Source organism: Stegodyphus dumicola, chromosome 9 (genome assembly GCF_044657685.1).
Source record: "Stegodyphus dumicola isolate Sdum_Otavi_A_Nest chromosome 9, ASM4465768v1".
Lineage (NCBI taxonomy): Eukaryota > Metazoa > Arthropoda > Arachnida > Araneae > Eresidae > Stegodyphus > Stegodyphus dumicola.
The window spans coordinates 78,875,046-78,895,302 of record NC_140776.1 but is presented as its reverse complement, the minus strand read 5'-3'; positions in this window follow the sequence as shown (position 1 = coordinate 78,895,302).

The window sequence follows — 20,257 nt, the reverse complement described above, 5'->3', positions numbered from 1 at the left end:
TACATCAGAGTATTCAGATTGCACTGACTGAAGAAAATCTCGAAATTGCCTGTGAGTAAGCCCACGAGATTGAATAGTATTTACAAGCTTCACGACTGTATCAAGCACGGGTTTCATATTCAATGCAGATTTACACAGAGCATCTTGATGTATAACACAATGTAGAAAAACAACATTGTTCCCGGGATAGTTTTGATTAAAGAGTCCAAGAAATCCAGATTTTTTTCCTATCATATTTGGTTTTCCATCGGTCGTAATATTACATATATTTGTTATAGGCACTTTCAAAGTTAAAAGCCCTTCCTGAAATTCACGAAAAATATCATATCCCGTTGTAGTTCCCTTTAAAGAACGCATGCACGCCCGTTCCTCAATAATTTCAAAGTTCTCATCAACACCTCTTATAAATAATACTAATTGAGCAGTATCATTTATATCAGTGCTTTCATCCATAGCTATGGAACAAAATTTAAACTGGCCAATCTTTGACTCTAATTGTGATGCCAAATTTTTATCGATGGCTTCCATTCTAGAAGTCACCGTTTTTCGAGATAAGCTTACAGTCTCAAAATTATTTTTCTTGTCTGGACATAAAACATCACAAACTTGGAGCATGCATTGTTTAACGAACTCCCCATCACTGATAGCTTTATTATTTTTAGCAATATTGTATGCTACAATGTAACTTGCATGTGTAGCTGCTTCTTGAATACTGTTTACCTTCTTGAAAAAATTTTGCCAGCCTGATAATTTTTTACAAAGACTTTCTGCATTTTTTTTTTTTTTTTTTTCATATTCGGACATTGCTTCGTAATTGGAATTCTTATGCTTAGATGTGAAATGACGGGAAATGTTATATTCTTTGAAGACTGCTACAGCTTCATTGCAGATAAGACACACTGGTTTATCTTTTACAACTGAAAAAAAATATTTCCATGTCCATTCATCATTAAAAGCGCGGCACTCTGAATCAACTTTACGTTTTATAGTAGCCATTTTGGGGTTGAAATATTTTACGAATAACCCAAACAAGCACTAGCTACGCTATACTTTTAATAATTTCACCACTATTCGCAATGACGCTATATGTCCACAATCTTTCAACACGCAATCAATAATATTAGAACTCGCGCCAAAAGAAAAAGCCGCTAGATGGAGCTTAAAATGCGCAGTCTGCCACATGTGAGGTGTAATTCACCCATACTGAATTCCCATATGTCTGCCCCACAAGAAAAAGATAACGCTTGTTGGCGCCAATCTACAGCTATAACTAAGAAATAACTTCCGCTTTTAACACTTTACCGATTAAAAACTGCCTGTGTTTGCTATTTCCTTGGATTTATGTTTTGTAGAACAAAAATAGAGAATGTAAGCAGATTACCAGCTCTCTGAAAAAAAGGAAGAAAAAATATAATATTTAAACAAAGTAGAAAAGGAGATGGATATATAATATATGAATATTTCTTTTAATTTGCCTCTGACCGGCAAATTAAAATTATATCCGCGGGCCGGATAGAACCTTCCTGCGGGCCGTAGTTTGCCCATCCCTGGTATAATGTGTCTGGAGTGTTCGAGGAGACCGCACTTTCCCTGCTTGCATTCGATATCGGCATACGGGCTGGTGTGGTGGTTTGGGAAGCCATTGGGTACACAACACGCACATCTGTGGTTCGGATCGACTGTAATTTGATCGCAGATGGGATCTGGGATGTTCTTGGCTACGTCTTATCGTATAATACAAATAATTTAATCATGCAACTGATTCTGCTTCTCCTGATCCCGGAACCGGCGAACGGATTGGCTAATGATTAATGGATTAAATGAGTTAACTAACGGTTGTTTTTCAAGATTAATTGTCTTCATTGTTCGAAGATAGAGTTCTTGAAACTAGAAGCTTTTATGAGTTCTATCTGTTTGAAGGTTTCAGAGCTTTCCATATACCTATTTGTATTCTCTTATACATGCTGAAGATCGAACATCATGACTCTTTAGTTTCTTTGCTGTATTTTAAATCATCTAAATATTCCTGTGTAAGATGATATCAGAGGAGCCATTCGGTGATCCCTTAAAATCCGGCGGCTTTTATGATAAATACATTGAAAATCGCTGAGACGCTCAGTTTAGTAATCGTGAATTTGTAATAGAAAATAGAGGCATTTTTGGAACCGTTATTGCGTCTGTAGTGCCGAAACATGCCCTTTCACATCTTTAAATGATTAGACTGTTTAGCATCGAGGTTCGCATTGCAAGTTTTGAGGTAAACGCGCAGAAGCCTTTTTTATCTTCATGGGGATCGCCCCAAGTCTGTTACATGCATAAGCTGCCTAATTAAACATGCTACACAAAGTAAATATACAAACGGAATTTTTGGTAAAAATTTTGAAAATTGCATGGAAGAAGGTTTAAAAGTGTAACAGTGCTTTACAAGAAGTCGAAATCTTTATGTATAAATTTTATATCTATGATGGCTTCTAATAAGGTGCAGTTGCAGTATCAGACTGCTTACCATGGACAACTGAGACTACGAGATAATAAAGTTCGTTCAAAATTTTTAAATCGAATTTCAGAGTTTTCTTAATGACTAACTAGCTACTCATGAGGCAAAAATTGCACCACATCAAGATTCTTACTTGCTGTGTAACAACTGAAAGCTTACGGTGCAGCTTTAATTTTTAAAAATCAGGAGTTATTCGATTAAATAGTTTGGTAATGAAAAATGAATTACTGAAGTTATTGAAGAATGAGGTGCTTAGCTTCACTTGTGGCAGCGCTAACTGCCAAGCTGTCTTACCTTTTTATAGTCATGTATGCACATGCTGTGTCTGCATGCGTATAAAATATGTGTGTGAAGAAGCAGAGCATTAATAAGTAAGAAAAGAAAATTATTCATAAATTTTCTAAATAGCTTGCATTGCAATTTCTTTCATATTTTCATCAAGAATGCTGAAGTTTCTTCCAACACGAACTTTATTTCACGGAGCAAATAAGTTAGGTAGTTGAAGTTTTATTTTCGTAATGAATTTCAGGAACATAATTTTTGAAAGAAACACTTATGTTTGGCTGAGCTTCAGGAGCAGTCACGCAGCAGGAATGCAAACGAAGCGACTTTCTGAACTTCTGAAAAAATAACTCTCTAATCTAATTTTAAACAGTGAAGAAAAATGAACAAAATTGCATGCTGCTCGCAGTAAAAGACGTAGACTGGAAATGCAGATTTCAGGTTTCATTTAAAACAAAACGCTCAAAGCCTTCTAAACTTAGATGAAATTAATTTCTAATGTTATGGTTGGTTAGTAAGCTTCATAACACACATATAAATATTAGTCTGAACATACTTTAAGCTACAAAATTAATTTGAAGTTTAATGGTATGCAGAATGAAAAGTACGCGACAAGAGAAATGTTTACTTTAAAGGAGATTAATTTTCTTGAATTTATTGTAACTAGTTTCAAAACACCGAAAAATCTTGAAATACATGATGGAATGTTAGTCAAAGTATTTCTTAAATGTTTAAATGGTCTTATAACTTTGAACGCTAGATTTTTAATTTTATACTTATAATGTAACCGACTTAATTTTATAATGTATTAGATAGATGATGAGAAATTTTACTCTTTTCTATTTTAAAACGATCGCATTTAGGAAATTTTAAAAAAGGAATTTGATTGAGTAGGAATTATGTAATAATTTTTAATTCACAGTGTTTCATTAAATGTTGTAAAAAATTGGTAAATTTATAATTCTTTATGAAATAATATATTTTTAATAAATAAATTGATAACCTCTTTATAACTATTCTATATTTTCAGCCCTTGTTTTCAAATTTATCTTTGCTTACGTATTTACGTACATAAAAAGTAATTCAAATATTTATTTAAGTATGCTCTCAAATAAGTTTCAGGAAAACGATTTTATTACAAATCAAAACATTAGTCGTTTATCTATATAAATAAATAAGACTGTCCGTGTATTTGTTTTTAATATAAATCTAGTTTTATTCAGACACTGCAAAACCTCATAAATTTTGGCACACTTGATCATCAAAACAGGACAAAGGCCATTCATTGTCTGCATAAGATATCTGAAAAACTATCTCACGGAGTCCGTAATGTTTGCATTTTATGCTAATTTAACGACGTTTAAATTATTAATAACCCAGAGATTTGTGTTGCCACTCTGCAAAGCATACGATATTTATGTTTAAAATTTAATTAGAAAACTCGGCAGTATTAAAGAAATTTGTTGCCACTCAGCAAAACGCGACATATTTGTCTTTCGAATGTAATAAAAAATTCAGCGACTCATAAACAATGCGTTGGTACTGCTAAATTAGAATAATATTTTTATCGTTCAGAAAAGCGTGAAATATTTAGTTTTGCTTCCGAATTTATTCAGTAATTAATTAACGAACTAAGCAATTTAAAATCAGTAAACTTAGATGCATTTCAGTTGTTATTAAAACTTTCTGCCGGGCACAGGGTTTCGCTAGTAAAACCCACATTTCCCAAATCTACCATGAAAAAGAGGTATTTTCTTTATTTTAATGCCCGAATGCCCTGGTACTATGTGTCTGGATTTATGTACATTTAATAGGTTCACGCGCATATATTTTATAAAGACGTCGCAAAATGTATTGGCCCTGCCTGTCAGAGGATTTTAATTACTAGCTGCAAGCGTGAAATTACACTAACTAGATTCATTAAAATCATCCATATTATATATATGTAAGTGTGATATTTGCAGTAGATCGGCATTGGAAATGATTAAGCTTTGCAATCTGGTCACATCAGAGTCTGGGTGTGGTTGTTGCAAAGACAGCCGAATTGAAGACACAGGAAGAATTCCAATTTTTTAAAACTCCATATATTTATTCACTTAAAATGGCAGATCATTATTCTTTTAGATTCTCCAAGATTACATATGCTATAGTAATTTAAACTAGATAGGAGTAACTTTAAATATAATGCTTCATATTGCTAAACAAAGGGAGGCAGATGGGAAAAACGACAGCAAAGCTCTGATAGCGGCAGGAGGAGAAAACAGTCTGATGAAAAATGGCGCGAACTTTTCATTTATAGTAGCGATAACGTAACATGCCAGAATGTTCTCGAATACTGGTCTAGGGGGAAGATCCTGAAATTGCGAAAAGTTAATTAGAGGTTGCCTGTTCGCGTAGAACAAAGTCATCGTATTTTTTATATTTTACATATATATATATATATATGTGTGTGTGTGTATTTATATATATATAATGAAGACTGCCATTTTTTGTGCGTGTGTAATTCATACAAATCTGCAGTATTCCGACCTTGATGAAAATGTTCGCACATGGCCTTCAAAAGAAGAGGATGGTTACTGTATATATAAGATTTCGAAAAACACCCATCAAGTTCCAAACTCAGGATGTTTATATCATAATGGTGCACTCACAACAACCATCTTGCAAACACATTAACCATTTTAAGCTCACGTGGCCACGCTTGCGCTGCCGCTATCAGTGGAAGTCATACATGCTAAGCAAAAATTCATAATTGTGTTTTGAAAATAAATATTCTTACGAATTTGGTATTTAAAAAGCTAATGTTAGTTCAATTATAAATTAAATGGTTTTATTTCTCGCGCAGTGCAGCGCGTGACGAATATTAAAAGAAAGCTAAGCCGGAAAATTGAAAATACAAGAGTGCGTGCATTAAATAAATAAATATCTCTTTTTTATTTCGAGAAAGTACTGGAAAATACGAGTTCATTACTGCTCGTACTAGCGCGTGATTTTTAAAATCTTATAAAAGGAGAAAAACATCTCAGTTTGTAGTTAGTTGTTGCTTAGTTTGTTGTTGTTTAGAAAACTGCTCTTGTTGATTGTAGCGAATTCGCGGATTAGCTTTCTTTAGCTGTTTTGAATTACGTTCTATTGGACATTTGAGTATTTAAAACATAACTACTGTGAGATATTGCAATACTGCATGATAATTTGAGAACATTTAAGCATTTTTGTTGTGATAATAATAAATTTTTGTTCATTTTTAATCGGACTTGTGCATTCATTTTATAACGAACCCGTACGCACGCAACAATTTTTGCTTTCAGGAGTGGGGTTTGAATGCCAATAACAAGAGGGATGGAAGAACAATTGAGACAGTTCATTACTGCTTTTGCTGCGTTCCAAGAAAAGATGGAAGCTGGCCAAACATCTTTTAAAGAAGAAATTCAAGAAGAAATGAAATTGGGCCAGGAATCGTTTAAGGAAGAGATGAAATCCCTTAAAGATGACATGAAAGCAGGTCAGGACGAAATGAAAAGAGAAATTACCTGCGTAATAGAAAATAAATTTGAGGCTATGGAAGGCAGAATAAACGCGGTCGAAATTAAAGTTGGACAAATTTAAGAAAACGTTTCTTCTGTGAAAGAGCAAATAGAAGACAGAGTTTATTCCGTTAAACAACAAGTCGAACAGCAAATTGATGAGAGAGTGTCTGAAGTTGCCAAAGAAATGGATACTTTAAAGAAATTCGTAGCGTCGGCAGGGAGCAGGAGTGATGATTTTAAATGCTTACCGATGCCTGCACGTCCACCTCTGAAGCTATCCACATATGATGGGAAGACATCCTGGCAAATGTATAAGACCCAATTTTCTATAGTTGCGGATGCGATTGGATGGGATTCCCAAACTAAGGCCTGTCATCTCGCCGCTTCTCTGCGAGCAGACGCAGCGGATATACTGCAGATGCTTCCCGAAAACCAAAGACTTGACTTCGAAGCTCTATCCGGCGCATTGGAGCTGCGCTTTGGCGAGAAATATTTAAAAGAGTACAGCAGGCTTCAATTAAAACCCCGTCAACAGAAGGCCACCGAATCACTCCAGGAACTCGTCACGGATGTTGAAAGGCTGTCCCACCTCGCCTTTACGGAGTGCCCGACAGAAACAAGGGAACTCCTGTATTTCATCGAAATATTTCATCGATGGCATCCGGGACCCTGAAATACAGAAAGCACTGCGAATGGCGGATGTTAAAGATTTGAAAAGCGCTTTAGTGTACGCCATGAAATTCGAGGCAGCCCAGCAAGCTACTCGTCGAGACCGCCACCCAGTCAGAGCTGCTCAAGTCCAGGAGCCAGGGGATCAAGTCACCGCTCGTCTAGACGATTTAACTAGACAACTGAACGGCTTGAGACGGAATATTGGTGAGAAGAACCCGACCGTTAAGTGCTGGAACTGCGGTTTTGAAGGACACATACGACGAAACTGCAGAATACCCCAGGGTACGGATGTTAAGACCGCTCCTAACAAACAGCAGGGAAACTAATTAGTGGCCATCTCGCGGGGCGGTGGTTGCCAGATAATGAAAAGCCCCAGTTTAAAGCACTTCAGATTTCTGAATTCTTCAGACGCGGCAGTAATGGACTTTTTATAATAGGACATATATTTAATGGAGTTCCCTGCAATATGACTATAGATACAGGAGCCAACGTTACCATCATCCGAAAAGATTTGGCTCAACAATTGGGAAGCAAACTTCTCTGGGCGCCGCCCTGCGTTACCCTCCAGACTGTGTCCGGTGAGAAGATCGATATCGCGGGGAAAGTAAACGTTAACATCACGTTTCGAAGTGCCGCTTACCATCACATGGCATATGTAGCAGACGTTACAGATCCTTGCATAATCGGATAAGACTTTTTAAGGAAATATAATTTTTCCTTGGACTTTAAAAATAACGAATTGCATTTTGCGTCTGAGGACATAACGTTATTTGGAATTAATAATGAAGGAGTTAAATCTGTCCACAGAAACATAGCACAAGACAATATCACAATACCGGCAAGAACAGAAATTTTACTCCCTGGATCTATAGCCGAAAACAGAGATTTCCGGCTATGGCATCATAGAATATCCCAATAACTGTAATAGCCCGAAAGGAGTACTAGTATGCGATATGCGACGGGGGACGTGGGCACCATCCCTTTACCATTCGGTTAATTGGTACAGCGCCACGTCCACCTTTATCTAGAGTTTGGAAATTAGAATAATGAGAGATTACATAAATATTTGAAATTGGTATTAAGGAGTGCACTACGTACAATACTTATCGGTAATACATATAAATTATGGGTTAAGGTACAGTTGGCCTGTAGATATACATAAGACAATGACATATTCGTGTATGGTATGATAGATTCACATAAAAGCTGCGCCATATATTACTGCATTGCAAATATCTAGCGGAAATTAACACAGACAGAGGAAAGTGGACAATGATTATGACATTACAGCATTCATATTTACAACACTAATTAGCTCAGCATAAGGGAGTGAATAATACTGCACCTTGATTATAAGCATATACAGTTATAGCAACAGATACAGACAAATATTAATAGGATTAGTTGTGATACACTACTAAGATATGATATTACTTATGCAATGCGGATTAGGCCACATATCAGACTTACAGGTATAAATGCTAAGACAATTATATATCATATTTAGCACGTACAAATGCAAGGCATTTTAATGTACAGTTTAACAGGAGATAGCAAGTAGTGGTTATTTAAAACATTATGAAACTGTCACATAGTTGCGCTGCAAATAAAATTTATATTGACATACACTAAGCATAATATACATTTATGCAAAAAGGGAGTATTAATACTCACGGTACAAACATTGACATTTATAAGATGCATTCAGTTTGACATTAAATGTGTATTATATACATTAAAAAGAGGAATAAATAAATTGTGGTTGTAAAAATTACATTGCTACAACATCGCTGTGACAACAGATATTCATTATTATAAACATACGCCGAGGCTGGAGTATTTTGTATGTTAGATTATCTACATGCACCTCTGTGTGTGCAGTTTCTAAGGCTTTTGATGCAAGTTTGTCTGCGCGGTGTGCTAGTTTTGACATAAGTCAGTGTTCAGTTCTGCTAGTTTGTCCATTATGCGTCCGATTTTCAGGACTAAATGCAGTTGTTTGATTAGGAACTTGCAAAAGGCCTGCCTGTTGGCGGTCGGTATACGAATGCGGTGTCCCTCTGTTAATGGACATGTTGTTAGATAGTGCTCCGGGGAGCCGAGGTGACCACATGTACACTGGTCTGTGTGCCAAAGTCCAAATTTTTGGAAATATACCGGAAAGGGTGATGACCCGTGACATATCAGCTGTGTGTTGGCGACATTCCGTGCTGTGTCCACATAGCTGATATGGTAATGTACACGTCTGCCAGTGGTGCTGCTGTCCCATTCCTGCTGCCATAGGCTGATTGCTTTGAGTCGCAGTGATTTCTTTAGTAATGACACCGGCCGTGGTATTTCAATTTGTATGTCTGTCGGCCCTAGTGCCGCTTCTTTAGCGAGTAGATCGGCCATCTCGTTGCCGAGATGGCCTACATGTGCCTTTATCCACTCCAGTTTAATGTGCCTATTGCTTTGGCGCAGGCTTTCCTGGATATCCTGTACAATTCTTGAGGCGTGGTTAGGGTTCATTATCGTATGTAAGGACGATAAACTGTCGGTTTTAATGGTAGCGTTTTTAATGTCATGGGAGAGCAGGTAGTTAACTGCTTCAGCAATCGCTACCGCTTCTCCCTGAAAAACGCTATTATGCGGCCGTAATTGAGCCTTCCATTGTGCATGAATTGCATCCTGTCGCATAACAACGTATGCGCTCCCCACATTTTCGTCGATTTTAGATCCGTCAGTGAAGATGTTATAAAACGTATGAGGGTTTGTCGTGATGGGATTGATGGTAACCTTGACTCCCACACCTTTGCTTGCTGGGTGCACATGTAGTGGTCTATTGGTGCCCTGGTATTCTTCCGGATGATAATAATCCTCGTCAAAAGTAATTGGTTTTTTGAGTTGCAGCACATTTTGTCTGGCAGCCTCCTCTTCGACACGGATGTGAAGTGGAAGCAAGCCTGCGAGAACATTGAGCGCGTCTGATGAAGTTGTGCGGTAGGCACGAGTTATACCCAACGCGAAGGGTCGTTGTATTGCATGTAGATGTTTGATCTTCCTACCCTGCATTGGGTGGGACCAAACCGCTGCCGCGTATGTTGCAATTTTCTCGACTACTGCTGTATACAATACTTTTTGAATGTAGGGGTTTAGTCCCCACTTGTGTCCGTAGAACTGCCGCATTTGCTTGGCTATGGCATAGGTGCGTAGCTTAAGATCTTGAATGTGGGGGATCCAGGTCATTTTTGTCTCAAACGTTACTCCCAGGTATTTTAAATTATTAGCTATTTTAATTCTTTGGCCGTTTAATTTGATAGTGGGGCGTCTTGCGAGTGAACCACCTTTCTTTGGAATCAGGAGGATTTTGGATTTCTGGTCCGCTATTTGTAGTTTTAGATTTGTGCATCTAACATAGAAGAGATGGCATACTTCATTGCAGTGCGACTGTAGCTCTTCCCTGGTGCGACCCTTGACAATTATTGCGGCGGCGTCAGCATATGCGTAGATTTGGGTGTGCGCCGGCCACGTGGCGGAGAGTACTTCATTGAAAGTTAAGTTCCACAAATGCGGCCCTGCGGGCAACCTCTCGTTTGTTCAATGTCCAGGATTCCAGCATTATGGGCGGCTAGGAGTCTCCTGTCCTTTAGGTAGTGGCAAACGATATTATAGATGTTACTAGGACAGTTTAACTTTCTAAGTGCACTTTTAATAGCCGGCCACCATAGAGTGTCGAAAGCACTCTTTAAATCTATGCTGACCATTGCTGTATGGTGGCCGCTATTCCGATTTTCTAGTATTGCATCTCTGATGTTAGTTAGTGCATGTATCGTTGAGGTTCCTGGTCGGAATCCGTATTGTCTGGGACTCAGTAATTCATTCTTTGGCAGATGGTATTGTAGTCTATTCATTATTATCCTTTCCAGTACTTTGCCCATTGCCGGCAGTAGGCAGATGGGCCGATAGGCAGTCATATCGTCAGGGTTCCTATTTTTCTTAAGAAAAAGGATAACCTGTCCAATTTTATATGGCTTTGGGAAGGTACCCGTATGTAACAGTTTGTTGAAGAAGACTACAAAAAACATTGGGTGAGCTAGGATTATTGTTTTGGCTATTGCATAGTCGACGCCGTCTGGGCCGGGAGCTTTTTTCTTTGGGAGGTTGTGTATTATATGCTTCAGTTCTGCTATTGTAATATCTGGAACTGCATCGGTTTCTGGAATAGTGGTGTCCGAACGTATGTTAGCTTGCAGCTCTGTGTCAAGCTGTGCGTCGTCCTGGCAAAATACCGTATTAAGGATAGCCCGAATAGTATCTGCTGTGTGACTCTCCACGGTGGTCTGGGTTGAGGGAACTTGTAGTTGAGACGGTTTAAAGATTTTTGCTGTGGCTATTTTGTGATGGATACCGTACACCTCTTTGGTTTGAGTGCAGAAGTCTCGCCAAGATGCAATTTTCGCTTGAATTATCATGCACTTGTACGCGGCCCTCTCCTGTCAGAAGACAGTCAAGGTATTTGACTGAATTCCCAGTCTTCGTTCATTTTTAAGTCTCCTTCGGAGTGCCCGGCATTTTGATTGTTTTGTTCTAAGTGTGCTAGACCACCAGTTTAGTCCCTGAAGTTTCTTGGGCTTTCGTAGAGGTAAGCATTCATTGCATGTGTTCTGAATTATCGTTTGCAATTTTATCGTAAATTCTTCCAGTTCAGATGTTGTGGTCAGTTGCTGTAGCGTCTGGTCTAAATGTGTTAGCTGGTCTTTTATTTTCTTAGAAAATGTTTTAATCTTCCGTCCTGGAAGATTATAGCGTCGTATCTTTGAGACAATGGTCTGTTTCTCGAGTGAAAAGGTGATGAACTTGTGGTCGCTCAGACTTTCATCTTCTTCGACCTTCCAGTTTTGTAGGTAGAGTGCAGTGTGTGGAGTAGTCAGTGTTAGATCTGGCCACCCCTTTGCGAATGATCTATCAAAAGTTGGCGGTGCATCCGTCGTGTTCTGAAGAAGTCAGTTGCGCGGTATCCCCAAGCTGTGTTGTGGGAATTAAAATCCCCTGCGAAAATCTTGTCTGGCATTCTGAATTGCTGCATAATTCTATTTAGAAATCTTGTAGTTGGTTCTATATCTGCCGTGGGTGGAGTATAGTTGGATGTTAGGAGGATTGACATCGAATGGACCTCGAGTAGTATTGCCACGTTATCTCGCTCCAGTGCTGCTACTGTTGGAGATCAGTCCGGATTGCAACATACAATTAGCGCTCTGGGCGAATGGTCATGACTTGGTTTTTGATAAACCGTCCATTGCATTGGGAATCCGACTGCTGCCCCTTCTCTAGTGTACGGTTCTTGACCAGGATAATGCCTATCTTATTTTCAATTGCGTACTGTATCATCTGAGCGACTGCTGCCCATTCACGCTGTAGGTTTATCTGTAAAAATTTTATTGGGTCCACTCTTCTAATTAGTTCTTTATTGATCGAGGAAATGTTATGCATCTGTAGAAGTCGTGCATCTGTAGAAGTTGAATTAGGTCGTTGTTCCCTAATAATCGGTTGTGGCTGCGGATGGTATCAACTTCCCGTTGATATATGGCACATTCTGGGGCGTAGGCTGGTGGTTAAAGTTGTATCGGTTCCAAATCTTGCTTTTGGAGTCTCCACAATTGATACAATTGGGATGCTCGGCTGTGCATTCTTTGGTATGATGTGTTCCAGAGCAGTATCCGCAGAAAATTTTTGTGGATCGACACGCATCTTGGTTTGTGGCCAATCGTTGGCATCTGTAACATCGACGTATGCCGAAGAATTCGGTAATGGCGTGTGATTGCCAGCCAGTGAAAATTCGCCTTATGTTGATAACAGCAGCAAATCCTTCTGCGGTACATTCAATGACCCACTTGACGTTTTTGGGCCGTCTTTCCCGCAGTCGGAAGAGTGGTTGGAAGTGCTTTGCTGAGGTGCCAGCCGTTGTACTGAGCTCTGATGTAAGATCCTCTGGCTTCGTTCCCTCACGAGACATTGTGAATGGCAATTCGTGGTCGACGGCGCTGTCTCTTTTTAATATCTATATCAATGTCCGCTTTCTGCAGGTGTTCTTGTAACTGGTTTATTTCCTCTGTCGTTTGGCAGTAGACCTCCAAGCCTCCTTGTGGTGTCGGTTGGATTTTCTGGACTGTTAACTGGAATATTTGTAAGAGGGACTTTGCTTTGCAAATCCCGTCTAAGATCACCGGTTGGCTTCTTGGACTTAGATTTAATTACAATGCTTGGTATACTGGATCTGCAAAGAACCTCCGCAAACGATGGGATTGGTAACGGAGCCTGTGGTACTATTTGCTCAGTGAGAGGCTGGTGCGTAGGAAGTGGAGGGGTGTGAACCGCAGTACAACACACAATGGTGGAAGTATTTGTGCCTATCTCAGTACAAACCGGTTTTCTGTCGAAACTCTGGTCCCGCGAGTGCTAAGCCTTGTAGCACTTCTAGAGATTTTTGCAGACGATCTCTGAGATCTTGTGGTAATAGATATCGTCCTGCTCTGTAAGTATTTGAGATCTTATGTATTTCTTGTGCTAAGGCAGATATTTTTGCTTTCTGTGCAAGATCTGAGTCAAGTAAGGCAACCGGATCAAAAGCTCCTGGGAAGATGATGCTTCTGCGTTTTCCGGAATGGTAGAATGCCGCAACATGTCAAGTGTATCCCGGCTGTGTGATATGCACGAGGAATCACAACTTACAGGGATCTTCCAGACTATGTCACCAGTCACTAAGAGTGAAGCACTAATTTTCACTATGATCACTGAAGTATTTCACGAAGTAGCGTTATCCTGATATGCACTATTGATAACACTGAATAGATACTGTTTATCACTGAACATACACTGGTTTTGCACGGGTTTATACGTAAGAACACTATATGCACAAAAATACGCTTTGCTGTGACACTAAATACATATACACAATTCACATGTATACTATTTGCTGATAATATGCACACTTGCACTACTCACATAAGCCTTGATTACTAATCACTGAGGAAGAATGCTGCCGATCACGTCATTAAAGATCTTCAAGTTGTTTTCTCCCGCTCATCTTCTGGACGTGGGTCGAACTAGTTTGACACAACATAGAATCGATACCGGCGATCATCTCCCGATCAAGCAACATCCAAGACGCTTACCGTTTGCTAAACAGGAAGAGGTACGAACACTTTTAAAGGATATGGAAGAAGGCCATGTCATTGAATCTTCAGCAAGTCCAATGGGCATCTCCCTCGTTATCGTCAGAAAGAAAGACGGCTCAACAAGATTTTGCGTTGACTATCGCCGGTTGAATGAGGTTACGAAGAAAGACAGTTACCCTCTTCCTAGAATTGATGACATTCTAGACACTGTTTCTGGATGCAAGTTGGTTCTCAACACTTGATTAAAGAGTGAGTATTGCAGGTAGAAATACACCCTGATGACCGAGAAAAGAAGGCATTTACTACGGGACAAGGACTTTGGCAATTCAAGGTGATGCCGTTTGGACTGTGTAATGCGCCGGCAACATTCGAACGTCTTATGGAGACTGTTTTGAAAGGCCTTTCCTACGAAGCCTGCCTGAAATACCTGGACGACATCATCATCGTCGGAAAGAGTTTTGAAGATCATCTAGAAAATCTTAGAAAGGTGCTTCAGAAACTGAAAGAAGCCAATCTGAAGCTGAGTCCCGCTAAATGCAAATTGTTCCGAAAGGAAGCGACTTACCTGGGACATGTCGTCTCTGCAGAAGGTGTGTGCACGGATCCTGAAAAGGTGTCAGCCGTTAAATCCTGAAACGTCCCGAAATGTCCATCAGCTGAGAAGCTTCCTAGGGCTTTGCACCCTACTATAGGAGATTCGTGAAGGAATTTCTTCCATCCGCAAGACCCCTTCGCAAGCTGAAGCAAGCATAGATTCTTGTGCCAAAGGAATGCGAGAATACATTTAACAACTTAAAGGAAGCTTTAACATCTGCCCCAATCCTGACGTATCCTCAGCTCGACAGACCATTTATTCTCGACACGGGCGCGAGCAATGAAAGTGTCCGGTGCTGTTTTGTCCCAAGAAATAGACGGCCAAGAACGTGTAGTAGCTTACTGGAGCAAGTGCCTGTCTAAACCGGAGAGGAATTACTGTGTTACTAGGAAAGAGTTGCTCGCCATAGTCAAAGCTGTAGAACATTTCCATCATTATCTATACGGGAGAAAATTCCTCCTCCGCACGGACCATGCCTCATTGGGCCTGGCTTTTAAATTTCAAGAATCCTGAGGGTCAAATAGCCAGGTGGCTACAGAGACTCCAAGAATGTGACATCACTATCGGTCATCGTAAGGGATCATCACACCGGAACGCCGACGCCCTGTCTAGACGACCTTGCCCGAAAAGCTGCCGATATTGTTCCAGGGTCGAAGCAAAATACGAGCTGCTGACTCCCGTCGCAAGACAAATTACAACATCAACATCGGCTGATCGAGAACCGTAGAGTGATGATGAAGTCAGGAAAGAACAGCTGGAAGACCGCGACATTAAACCCATAATTGATTTAATGGAGTCACCAAACAGAAAAACTACCTGGCAGGACATTTCTATCTGTAGTCCTACAACCAAACAATATTGGGCACTCTGGGATTCACTTCACATTCGAAACGGAGTCTTATACCGGAAATTCGAATGGGATGATGGGAAGACGTTCCGATGGCTACTTATACTTCCAAGATCCCGCATTCCTGATGTCCTTAAAGAATTACATAGCAGCCCTACAGGAGGTCACTTTGGAATAATGAAGACCTTGCAGAGAGTTCGTGAGCGCTTTTACTGGAATAATGCAAAGGATGACGTGCAAAAGTGGTGCCGATCTTGCGATTCCTGTGCAGGTCGGAAAGGACCGAGGAGACGCAGCCGAGACAAGCTGCAACGTTACAACGTAAGGGCGCCTTTTGAACGTATCGCCTTTGACATCCTGGGACCTCTGCCACGAACTGCTTATGGCAACAACTACATACTCGTTGTCATTGATTACTTCACCAAGTGGCCTGAAACTTATCTTATTCCTGATCAAGAGGCTGTCCAAGTAGCTGAGGTAATGATACATCACTGGATTTCCAGGTTCGGAGTGCCTCTTCAGTTACATTCCGATCAGGGAAGGAATTTTACCTCGGCAGTAATCAAAGAACTATGCAAACTACTCGGCATTGACAAAACTCAAACGACGCCATTGCATCCCTAGTCGGACGGCATGGTAAAGAGGTTCAATCGAACCATCCTTAATAACCTCTCATTAGTGGTTTCCAGAAACCAACAGGACTGGGACAAGAAATTACCATTCTTTTTACTGGCTTATCCCAGTGCTGTCCACGAGACTACCGGCTATTCTCCATCACAGATGCTCTTCGGTCGTGACCTTCGTCTGCCTTGTGATCTATTGTTTGGCCGCCTTCCGGATGCTCCTTCATCGTCTGAGGAATATATACACGATCTCCAGGCCCGTTTTGAAGTGATGCACAACTTTCCACGAGAGCGAGTCAACTTGGCGACGGAGAAGATGAAGACCCGATACGACACAAGAGCTACTGAACATCAATTCCACGAAGGAGACAAGGTGTGGTTGTGGAATCCGACTCGACGGAAAGGACTTCGTCCGAAATTACAGTCACCTTGGGATGGTCCGTACACGGTCCTAAACAGACTGAATGACGTCGTGGTTCGGATCCGTAAGTCTTCGAACTCTAAACCTAAAGTCGTTCATTACGACAGGTTAGCTCATTACTATGACCATAGTATGTAATGTAAATAATTGTAAATAGTATAAGACCATGGTCCTTTTTGTTTTTAAATGTGTATTTGATTTGATTTGTATTTAGAATTTGATTTGTTTAAGTTATCTGTTACATTTATTGTTCATGTTGTTTGATATTTTAATGTAATGTTTATTCCTCAGTTGCATTTATGCCTCAGTCGTAAGTTAGGCTTCCTGTCCAGGGATTGTACTGCCCGGGACGTGCAGTCCTTGGGAAGGGGGCAGTGTTACGAATTTGGTATTTAAAAAGCTAATGTTAGTTCAATTATAAATTAAATAGTTTTATTTTTCGCGCAGTGCAGCGCGTGACGAATATTAAAAGAAAGCTAAGCCGGAAAATTGAAAATACAAGAGCACGTGCATTAAATAAATAAATATCTCTTTTTGATTTCGAGAAAGTACTAGAAAATTCTAGCGCGTGATTTTTAAAATCTTATAAAAGGAGGAAAACATCTCAGTTAGAGTAGTTGCTTATTTGTTGTTGTTTAGAAAACTGCTCTTGTTGATTGTAGCGAATTTGCGGATTAGCTTCCTTTAGCTGTTTTGAATTACGTTCTATTGGACATTTGAGTATTTAAAACATAACTAATGTGAGATATTGTAATACTGCATGATAATTTGAGAACATTTAAGCATTTTTGTTGTGATAATAATAAATTTTTGTTCATTTTTTATCGGACTTGTGCATTCATTTTATAACGAACCCGTACGCACTCAACAATATTAATACTTTTACATCTGTTTGATATAAAATGCGATGAGTTACGAAAGATAATTTGCGATAGGTTCCAAATTATAACTAACTAAGTTAGGCCACACAAATATTTAATGATTTACATAATGTACAAGGTTACAAGTTAGGTGCTCCATTAGCACAGACAAAGTGGAACGAACGAACGCACCATAGGTCCGCTGCGTACCTTCTTCACAACCAACTCAACTAAATTTGGCTCCTCTCACACGAGGGCGCTGATCCTAGAGGGCGCTATATTAAACCGAACATTCCGGCCCCCATTGAAACAAGTTTCAATAATTCCATAAAAACTTTACAATCAAATTCAAATTTAGACATACATATGAAATACACAATGAAATGCAATTTAATACAAATTATTTCAATTACAATTAAATTCAGTAGCATATAATAAGAAAATAAAAACATTATACTTGCAATACAAATACATACAAATATTATACTTGCACTAAATGAATAATGTAATAATGTCCATTCATAATATAAATTTTTATATCTGATAGTTGTCTGGTATAGGCAAAATACTTAATTTTGTGACAGGCCTTTTAAAGAGACCCTTTGCCGTGCGTACACTAACTACTCTAACTCTTTTATCCAATCCGGGTATAACTTCTTCAACTCGGCCTAAAATCCAGTGACAAATAGGCAAATTGTCTTCCTTCATGAACACCATAGTTCCTGATTTAACGCTATCTTTTTTAAACTGCCATTTTGTTCGCTTATGAAGTTGCGATAAATAATCCCGTTGCCACCTTTCCCAAATATTTTGAGTCATTTTGGTGACTCTTTCCCATCTAGAAAATCTGTTGTCAGACTTATTTATAATTTCTGGTTCTACAGGGGCTGTTACAGAACGGACAATTAAAAAATGTCCAGGCGTTAACGCATTAAAATCCCTTGCACCTGAAGAGAGAGGAGAAATTGGTCTGGAGTTTAATATTCCTTCTAGTTTTGTTACTAAAGTTAAAAATTCTTCCACAGTTAATTTTGAATTCCCAACCGTTTTTTTAAATGCGTTCTGAACGATTTAACGCCCGCCTCCCAAAGCCCACCGAAATGTGGATCTCTAGGGGGTATAAATTTCCACTCAATCTCCTCTGACAACAAATAGTCGGATAATCCTTGTTCTGGTATTTGGGCTAATTTAAACAATTTGCTTAATTCATTTCGAGCTCCACGAAAGTTTGTAGCGTTATCGTTAAATATGGTAGAGCTTTTCGCTCTCCTAGCGAAAAATCTCTTTAGGGTAGCAATTAATGCTTCCGAAGATAAATCTGAGACAATTTCTAAGTGTAAGCTTTTGTAGCAAGGCACACAAATACTGCAACATACATTTTTTGAGAAACTCATTTTCTTTGATTTTTGCCTTTATAAGAAACGGACCACAAAATTCGAGTCCACATTTGTTAAAGTTTGATTCAACTGACACTCGTTCAGCAGGCAGATCACCCATTATCTGATCTATTGGTGCAGGTCTGTGTTTGAAACACTGTACGCATTCATGTACTATTTTTCTAGCAAGATACCTGCCGCTGATGGGCCAAACCTTTTGTCTAACAGTACTCAATAGAGCTTTTGGTCCAAGATGCAAATATTTCAGATGATAATAGTGCATGATCACATAAGACAACCTATGTCTAGCTGGCAAAACGATTGGATATTTACAATCATAACTTACCTGAGATTGCGCAAGTCTGCTACCGACGCGCAAGATTCCATCATTATCGATGAATGGATTTAACGATTTAAGCTTGCTCCTACGAGGTACTTGGCTATCCCTCTTACGTGACTCAATATCAGAATAAAACTCACCTTTCTGCACTTCCCGGAATCAACGTTAACTCGGCCCCTTTCCGTTCCTCTAAGGATATAGGCCCTGAAACCCTTTCCTTATTCTTAATGATTCTGAAGAACCTAAAAATAAAACTACAAATTCTGATTAATTTCATATAATTATTTGTTCGATTTAAGAGAGAGGTTATACTAGAATTATTTTCTAATATTGCAAAATTAGAGTCTGATAAACATTTCAGTTCCTTGACATAGTGATTATCAGTGGTAGGCTCAAGAGGTTGTTCTGGATAATGCATGTCCTCACGGAGAAGGTCTGGTCCATTCCACCATATATCACACGTAAGAATGTCGCTTGCATCCAGTCCACGCGATATGACATCAGCTGGATTACATTCAGATGGCACATATTTCCATTGGTATGACCCCGTAAGCTCTTGTATTAAAGCGACTCTGTTACTCACGAAAGTTTTTAGTAAGTGTGGTGATTTTCTAATCCAAGTAAGAGAAATCGTAGAATAAGACCAAAGAATAACTTTTTCTACTTTAACATTCAACGAAGATATCACTTTGTCCATCAATCTGGATAATAGAAGGCAACCTGGCAGTTCCAATCTAGGAATTGATAAGGTTTTTATAGGTGCAACTCGTGACTTGCTACACAAAAGTCGAACTGCTGGCAATCCCGAAATTGGCAAAGCTTGAACATAGATTGTAGCTCCGTATGCCGAAGATGACGCATCTGCAAATCCATGGAGCACTATGTGATTTTCCTGGAATACAAATCTAGGAATCTTAAGATTACTTAGTTCAGAGAGCGTGGATACGAAATTAATCCACTCCTTGGCCATAGAATCTGGCAATGTGTCATTCCAACCGAGTTTAGCAAGCCAGAGCCTTTGCATGAATATTTTGGCCTTTGTGACCACTAATACAATTAA